Here is a 7,894-nt window from a genome sequence, read left to right on the forward strand (position 1 = left end):
AGCTGGTGAGCAACAGCCACCTGAGCAGAGGACCCCCGGTTGACAGATGTCACTGCAACTATCTTTGAGTTGATTGATGGGGGTTATGGAAAGCCTTGGCATGTAGGGAACAGTGCCAACAAGGCTGCATATCCACACTCCATACCATGAGAGGGGCACGTAGGAAGAATCCCATTCTGCCTTCATTCACTCTCCCACAGGCTGGAGGAAACTGCTCTCCCTGCCTTTCCCAGGGCCCTTCACAGCAGCACACTGGAGCATCCCTGCCAGCTAAGAACAGCGCTAAGTTCTGCCTGACACAGGAACTATAAATAACTCATCTTCCTGTACCCAATGGAGGGATTCCTCTAAGACAGAATGAAAAAGACTTTAGTCATTGCCTTTTGAGGTTAAATAACACAGTTTGCTTCAGAAATGGGGAAACCATAGGAGCCCCTAATGACGTATATACGTCCCGATCTGTCAGACCCCAGCATCAAGCTAATCTACCAGTTGGAGCATCTGACCCCTGGTGGTCAATGCACATTATAGCAAGTGGTTAAGCTGCCTTAATATATCATTAACACTAGAGGCCCGGTGCATGAAATTTGTGCATGGGGGGGGGGGGTCCCTTAGCCAAGCCTGCACCCTGTCCAATCTGGGACTCCTCAGGGGATGTCCAACTGATGGTTTAGGCATGATCCCTTGGATTAGGCACACCTCCCTACCTGACTGATTGCCCCAATTGTCCCCCCCCCACCCCTAACTACCTCTGCCTGCTGGCTTATTTGCCCCCCAATTGCACCCTTGCTAGCCTGGTCACACCCCAATTGCCCCTTTGCTAGCCTGGTTGCCCCATGCAGCCTGCTGTTCAGTCATTTGGTCTTCCCTCACTAACCCCCCTGCTGGCCTGGTTACCCCTTAAAATCCCCCCTGCCAGCTGGCCTGGTCACCCTCCCAACTGCCCTTCTGCCATCCTGCTCATCCCTAACCACCTCTGCCTTGGCCCTGCCACAGTGATTTTGTCCAAAAGGACAACTGGTCTCCAGGTATCCTGGTCTAATTAGCATATTACCCTTTTATTATTGTAGATATTATGCTTTGATTGGTTGAATGGCCAACTGGATGACCAGACACTTATCATATTAGGCTTTTATTATAGAGGATATTTCCTGTGCTCATAACTCCACTTCTCCAGGCACCTGCCTTCCCAGAGTCATGGCCTTGCTACTGAAAGAGTAAGGCAGCATAGCCCTGGCAGGTTTGCTCAGGGGTTAGAGCATCAGCCCATGGACTGAAAGGCCCCAGGTTCCCTTCCAGCCAAGGGCACATACCTCAGTTGCAGTCTCCATCCCAGATCCAGGTTCAGGGTGCATGCAAGAACAGCCAATGGATGTGTCTCTCTCACATAGATGTTTCCCTCTACCTCACCCCCTCTTTTCCACTCTCTCTAAAGACCAAAGAAAAAATATCCTTGGGGTGAGGAGGAGTAACAAAACAAACAAAAGAGAGTAAATCAGCCTAGAGATTGAGTCTTTGTGATGTGTTAGCTGCAGGCCAACAAAGATAAAAGATCAGTCTCAGGTTTCAGGAAGTTCCCAGGATGGCAGGAGAGACAGGACTAGGATGCCTCCTTCGGAGGTCAGAGAGAGCAGGGTCTTCAAGGACACTTTCCAGAAGGAATAGAGGGAGAAAAGCATTCTGGGGCTTGGGTAGAGTGTGATCGGCATAGGAGGCTCCCCTGGAGCAGTCCTCAAGGAGAGATCGCACAGCTGCTGGGCGCCCATCAAGGAGCTCTGGTCAGAAAGAGAACTAAATGCACATTGTCGGCTAACACATGTGCAGAGAATCAAACCTAAAAGGGTTGCCAAAAGCGGTTTGGCTCAGTGGATAGAGCGTTGGCCTGCAGACTGAAGGGCCCCGGGGTTCGATTCTGGTCAAGGGCATGTACCTTGGTTGTGGGCACATCCCCAGGAGGGGGTGTGCAAGAGGCAGATGATCAATGATTCTCTCTCATCAATGTGTTTCTAACTCTCTATTCCTCTCTCTCCCTCTCTGTAAAAAATCAATAAAACATATTTAAAAAAAAAAAACACACAAAAAAAACCTCTAAAAGAGTCATTGTTCTGGAAGCAGCTATGAGAAAAGGGAGTGGTCTGGAGGGTGGGAGACAAATATGCACTTAATTAGGGTGGCAGGTTTCTTCTGAAAGCTCCTGTAGCCACAGCAGAGCCAGGCTGGTCTTGGGAGAGAGCCTTTAGCACCTCCACTCTGCCCTGCTTGAAGGCTGGATCAGAACCATGCAGAACTCACAAGGGTCAGGAATGTTATTTGCTGCTGTAAATTATTGTGAGTAAAGATGACCTGTAGCATAATTGGTCCCCCAATTGTGTATGAATTATCTGAAAAAGATAAAGCCATCCTTTAATCCACCTACTAAACAAAATAAAGCATTGGTGGTAAATTCATTTTCTTGCCTTTAATAAAATGGGCCAATGCTTATTCTGCTTCTACAGAAACCCAGTTAACAGAAATATACTTCTCAATTAGTAGATTAAAAGGGTCTTGATTACACTAAACATGTATGTTAAATACATTTCATCATACAGGCAACTCATACATGAACAAAATGTATTTTCAAATCTGTCAAAATTGGGATGAAATGAAACATGACACACTTATTTTAAGATCAAACACTTAGAGGAGGAACTTGGGCAAAAGTATGTTGTAGGAACATCAGACTGAAAACTCCCCTGAGAGAAGGCCTTGCCTGTGTTTGCCACACTTCATCTGGGAAAAGCTGGGAATGTGTGATGAAATTGGAATTTTTAGAGATGAAAAAGGCAGGTTTAGGGAATTTTTAAAATTAAAGGTGTCCATGGAAGAAATACAGGGCCACAGAGCCACCAAGGTTACATTTCCATAAAACAATGAAGCAGGAAGAAGTTACATTTCCATAAGATAAGGAAACTGGGAATAGCCAAAGATCTATATTTACAAAATAAAGAAGGAGGGCCTCACAAGTCTCCATGTGAGGTGTGACCTTTGAGCTCAGGAATTGCTATGGTGACCAAATCAAAGGGAATGTTAACCAATCAGAAGAAATATCAGGACACAGGAACTGCAGCCTTTATAAACCACAGAAGGAGGAACTCTGTGGGACTCTTTCCCCCTCTGTACATGGAAGACTGTGCTGTGAGATTCTTTCCCTTCCCCACATGGGAGTCTGTGCTGTGAGATTCTTTCCCCTTCCCCACATGGGAGTCTGTACTTGTTCTTCAATAAATTTCCATCTTTGCTATATCATCTTCTGTACATAATTTCATTCTTCAACTCCCAGGAACAAAGAATCCTGGGAAGCCACCCTTCCCAGAGGAACATTGAGTATTCCAGTCCAAAAACCCTGTATCATTACTACCTCGGAGGCCTGGTGGCCTAAAATTTCCTTGCACACAAATGTATTTGGGAAAATTCAAAAAGCATTCTCTCAAGTTTGCAACCTCCATCTTCTAAAGATATTTTTAAATCCAAAGACATATTATTTTGTTCTAAATAGCTTCTATTGGACATTCTGAATTTTAATGGATTCTGAAATAATATTTATGTGATTTTTTTCTCTCTCTCTAATTGCTATCTTACCTTGTTATGCCCAGATTTCATGATCCCCAGAGACCACCAGGGAGTTGAGTCCAATGCAAAAGCAGAAGAGTCGTTTTATTACAGGCTAGCCCGGCTCACACATCATCCCTCCCCCCCCACACACACACATACCGACGCAGTGGCAAGGTAGAGGAAGAAGAGGCCGGTTTCTCTAGAACACATGTGTCAAACACAAGGCCCTCGGCCCAAATCCGTCCCGCCAGGCCTTGCAATGTGGCCCGCACCGCGCTGTCATCACTGCACTCCGCTGCGTTTCCACCACAATGACAGTTTATGACTGTTCAGTAAACCATTCGGCCCGCGATTTAGGCTGGATTTTAGATTTTGGCCCTTCTCTGATTGAGTTCGACACCCCTACTCTAGAACAATAGATTTAAAGGGGTGGTGAGGTCACTGCTTTGGCTGACCCTGATTGGGTGGGTGAGGGCTAGGGTCCAGTTAGATAGTGACATAATTATGCAAAATGGAGGAAGTTAACCCTGCCCTGCCCTCTCAATCTGATTAATGTGTATTCCCAACTGTGGATAATAGTTGCCAGCTGCCTTTACTGCTACACCATATTTTATCAAATTCCAAATAGGCACAAAAAGGAAAAGGAGTAGAAGAGTTACAGCTCCAAGGTTGAATCACTTAACACTAGGATGAGAAGAATTTTCTAGAAAAGGAAAAGAGAACCCAGGATCCCTGCTCCAAGCCTTTGTTTGCTTAGTCAGAATTTATCAAAACTTTTTCTGGAGCCATTTGCTTAGATTCTTTCCTGGCTTCCAAGAAAAATTTTAATCAGGAGTCTATGTCTCCATGAATGTCCCAGATTAGGACACTGAACAAGTCTATCAGCTGTACCGGTGTGCAAAGCCATTTGAAGTAAGCAATGGTGACTTGTTTCCTTTCTGACTCTGTTTCCTCCCTGCCATCTCCTTCATCCCTGCCCACTTCTGCCCTGTTATGATTCCAGTTTTGCTAAATCTGGCTTGTAGACACTAGATGGATTCAGAAATATGGGGCAACTATATAGTACATGTTGGCTGAAGCAAGAACTAAAACCTGATTTTTCCCAAGGTTGTGGGTCTGAGAGAGACACCAAGAGATTTGCAATGGGAAGACAGGATTACTGTATGTGAAGCAAACTCAAGTATTGAGATGTTACTGAAACATTCTGATTATCATTAGTAACTTGAGATTTGCATCATCTAAAATTATATTTAAGACTCTCCCCTCATGCAGGAAATTCTATGGCTGAAAACATCTTTGGCTGAACTCTTTTTTTTATATATATATATTTTATTGATTTTTAACAGAGAGAAAGGGAGAGAGATAGAGAGCTAGAAACGTCGATTAGAGAGAAACATCGACCAGCTGCCTCCTGCACATCCCCCACTGGGGATGTGCCCGCAACCAACGTACATGCCCTTGACCGGAATCGAACCCGGGACCTTTCAGTCCGCAGACCGATGCTCTACCACTGAGCCAAACCGGCTTCGGCTGGCTGAACTCTTGAAGTGCTTTACAAACATGCTCAATGAGTAATGCAACCATCTTTTTTCCATCAGCTCCAGGATTGGCAAGTTTGTTAAATTCCAGATCAAAATAGAGCTTGCAAACAGCATATTCAGGAATGACTTCAAAGCAGTGTAAGAAGTATTTTCAGGATTTATAATGAAACCATAGTTGAACATAGCTTGTTACAAGGTAAATAAGTTGTCCATTGCCCACTTCGCATTCCAAAGCAAATACATGAACATCTCCCTAAGGTCCTATAAGAAAATTTCAAATAGCCTTACTAGCTTTTTCTAGAATATGTATCAAAGAAAACCACCATCTTTTTCTCATAGGAAGCTCTCACCAGGGTTTTTAAAACTTCAACTCTAATTTAATTATTCCCTGGAGCCTCCCACATAGTTACCAATCATCCTACCTAATAAAAGAGTAATATGCAAATTAACCATCACTCCACTCAAGCCACGCCCACCAGTCACACCCACCAGCCAATCAGAGTGAGTATGCAAATGAACCCCAACCAAGATGGCTACAGCCACAGAGAGCAGTTGAGAGGCTTCTGTTTCCCTGGCAACAGAAGCCAAGCTTCCACATACCCTGGCGAGCCGAGGCCTTCACTCAAGGATACAAAGTTTCAATTATAGAAGATATATAAAATCAAACAGAATACCATGGGTTTGTGTTGTCTGAGTTTTCTGCTAAAATTCAAGAGACTATTTATCACCTTGGTATAATTGATAGCCATCTTATATGGGATAGGACTTGATCTCCCCACACTTCTGAACCAATGAAGAGAAGATGGGAAGATGGGAAGCAAAACTGAAGCAAATTGAAGAGCGAGCATCCTTTTATGAAAGGAAGCCCTTGTCCTCAGTGTACAAGTCCTGGCTGTCAAAACCAGAAGAGCCACCCTCTATATGGAAACTGTTTCCTCACCAAACACAAGCTTTTAATTTTGTTAAAACTGCAAAGAGGATGTTCATGTATTTGCTTTGGAATGCGAAGTGGGCGATGGACAACTTATTTACCTTGTAACAAGCTATGTTCAACTATGGTTTCATTATAAATCCTGAAAATACTTCTTACACTGCTTTGAAGTCATTCCTGAATATGCTGTTTGCAAGCTCTATTTTGATCTGGAATTTAACAAACTTGCCAATCCTGGAGCTGATGGAAAAAAGATGGTTGCATTACTCATTGAGCATGTTTGTAAAGCACTTCAAGAGTTCAGCCAAAGATGTTTTCAACTTAGATTCTAGCACTGACCAGAAATTTAGCCACCATTTAATATTTCAACTCCATGATGTGGCATCTAAAGATAACATTCATGCCGGTAATTTTGTGAGAAAGATTTTGCAGCCTGCTTTTCATTTGATTGCCAGTGTAGATGATGGAGATGATGGTGGGATTCCAGAAACAACAGGCCAAGCATTTTCCCTTTTTTCTGAATCACCAATTAAACAAGGAATTTCCTTGAGTGAAATGTTCACAGATAAGGAGATAGGAGAGAGCCAGATATTGAATTCAAAGGCACAGGGGAAGCTGGAGTCCAAGAAGCAGAGCAGCTCTGACCTTTCCTTCTCAGTTGTGAAAGATTCTGTAAGGAAAAAGCGCCTTTTTGTAGATCTAGTTTATACAAGAAATAGGAACTTCTGGCTGTATAAGTCATCAAAAAAAAAGGAAAGCCTGTGGTGTTGGAGGTCGCTGAAGATAACAGGTTTTCTCTTACACAGTCAGAGAACATTTCTGAAGAGGAACAGTATTTCCTCTCTTTTCTGGTCACAATGTCAGATTATCAGATACTTTACGAGTACTTAGATGTGACGTATCCGAGAATAAACAAAAACAGGCTGGGCATTTTTATAGTACCAGCACTGCAATAGAAAACATTGAAGGTTTTCAGGGCTTGCCCTACCCTGAAATTGATCAGTTTGTTCTTTCTTTGGTGAATAAAAATGGCATTAAAGGAGGGATTAGGCGTTGGAACTACTTTTTTCCAAAAGAATTATTGGTTTATGACATTTGTAAATATCACTGGTTTGGAAACACTGGAAGAGCCCACAAGAGTAATAATATCATGATTTTTGTTGATCTGAAAAATGAAGTTTGGTATAAAAAATGTCATATGTAAAGCGGAAAACTTCAAATCTGACCATTTTCCTTTACTTGCTGAAATATGCCTCCTGTCTCTTCTCAAAGAGAAAGAAGAGTTCACAACACACGAAACCATGAATGATGGGACTGAGGACCCACATGTGCCATCATCTAGTGCATCGTCAGGAGGTGTGTGCTCTGACCCTGACTGGGACAGTGGCCTGGATGATACTTATTTCCTGGAAGCGACTGAAGATGCTGAATTAGCAGAAGCTGCAGAGAACAGTCTTCCCAATTATAATGGTGAAGTGGATGAAATTCCTGACGAAGTAATTGTGGAAGTATTACATTATAGCTAATTAACTATGGACACTTATAACCAGGTTGTAATTTGCCTGAAGAGATATTAAATTACAGTAACTTATTAAAAAAAACAAAGTTCGTCAATCTTGTTTATCTTTTCAAAGAACCAGCTCTTGGTTTCATTGATATTTTTTGATGATTTTTTAAGACTTCACTTCATTTCTTTCTGCTCTGATCTTTATTATTTTCTTTCTTCTCTTCACTCTTATGGGTAATATAGCTCATATCCCAGGCTTTCCTGAAAGAGATTTATTTAGATACTTCCAAAGCTACTTCTAATTCAGCTATCACTGGGGACCAA

General features: G+C 42.8%; 1 pseudogene; it reads left to right on the plus strand.

Annotated features, from left to right (window-relative positions):
* Window positions 1-5,807: 5,807 nt before the first annotated feature.
* Window positions 5,808-7,668, plus strand: LOC118731586 (annotated as a pseudogene).
* Window positions 7,669-7,894: the final 226 nt, after the last annotated feature.

The sequence above is a fragment of the Pipistrellus kuhlii genome, unplaced genomic scaffold (assembly GCF_014108245.1).
Source record: "Pipistrellus kuhlii isolate mPipKuh1 unplaced genomic scaffold, mPipKuh1.p scaffold_m20_p_1, whole genome shotgun sequence".
Taxonomy (NCBI): domain Eukaryota; kingdom Metazoa; phylum Chordata; class Mammalia; order Chiroptera; family Vespertilionidae; genus Pipistrellus; species Pipistrellus kuhlii.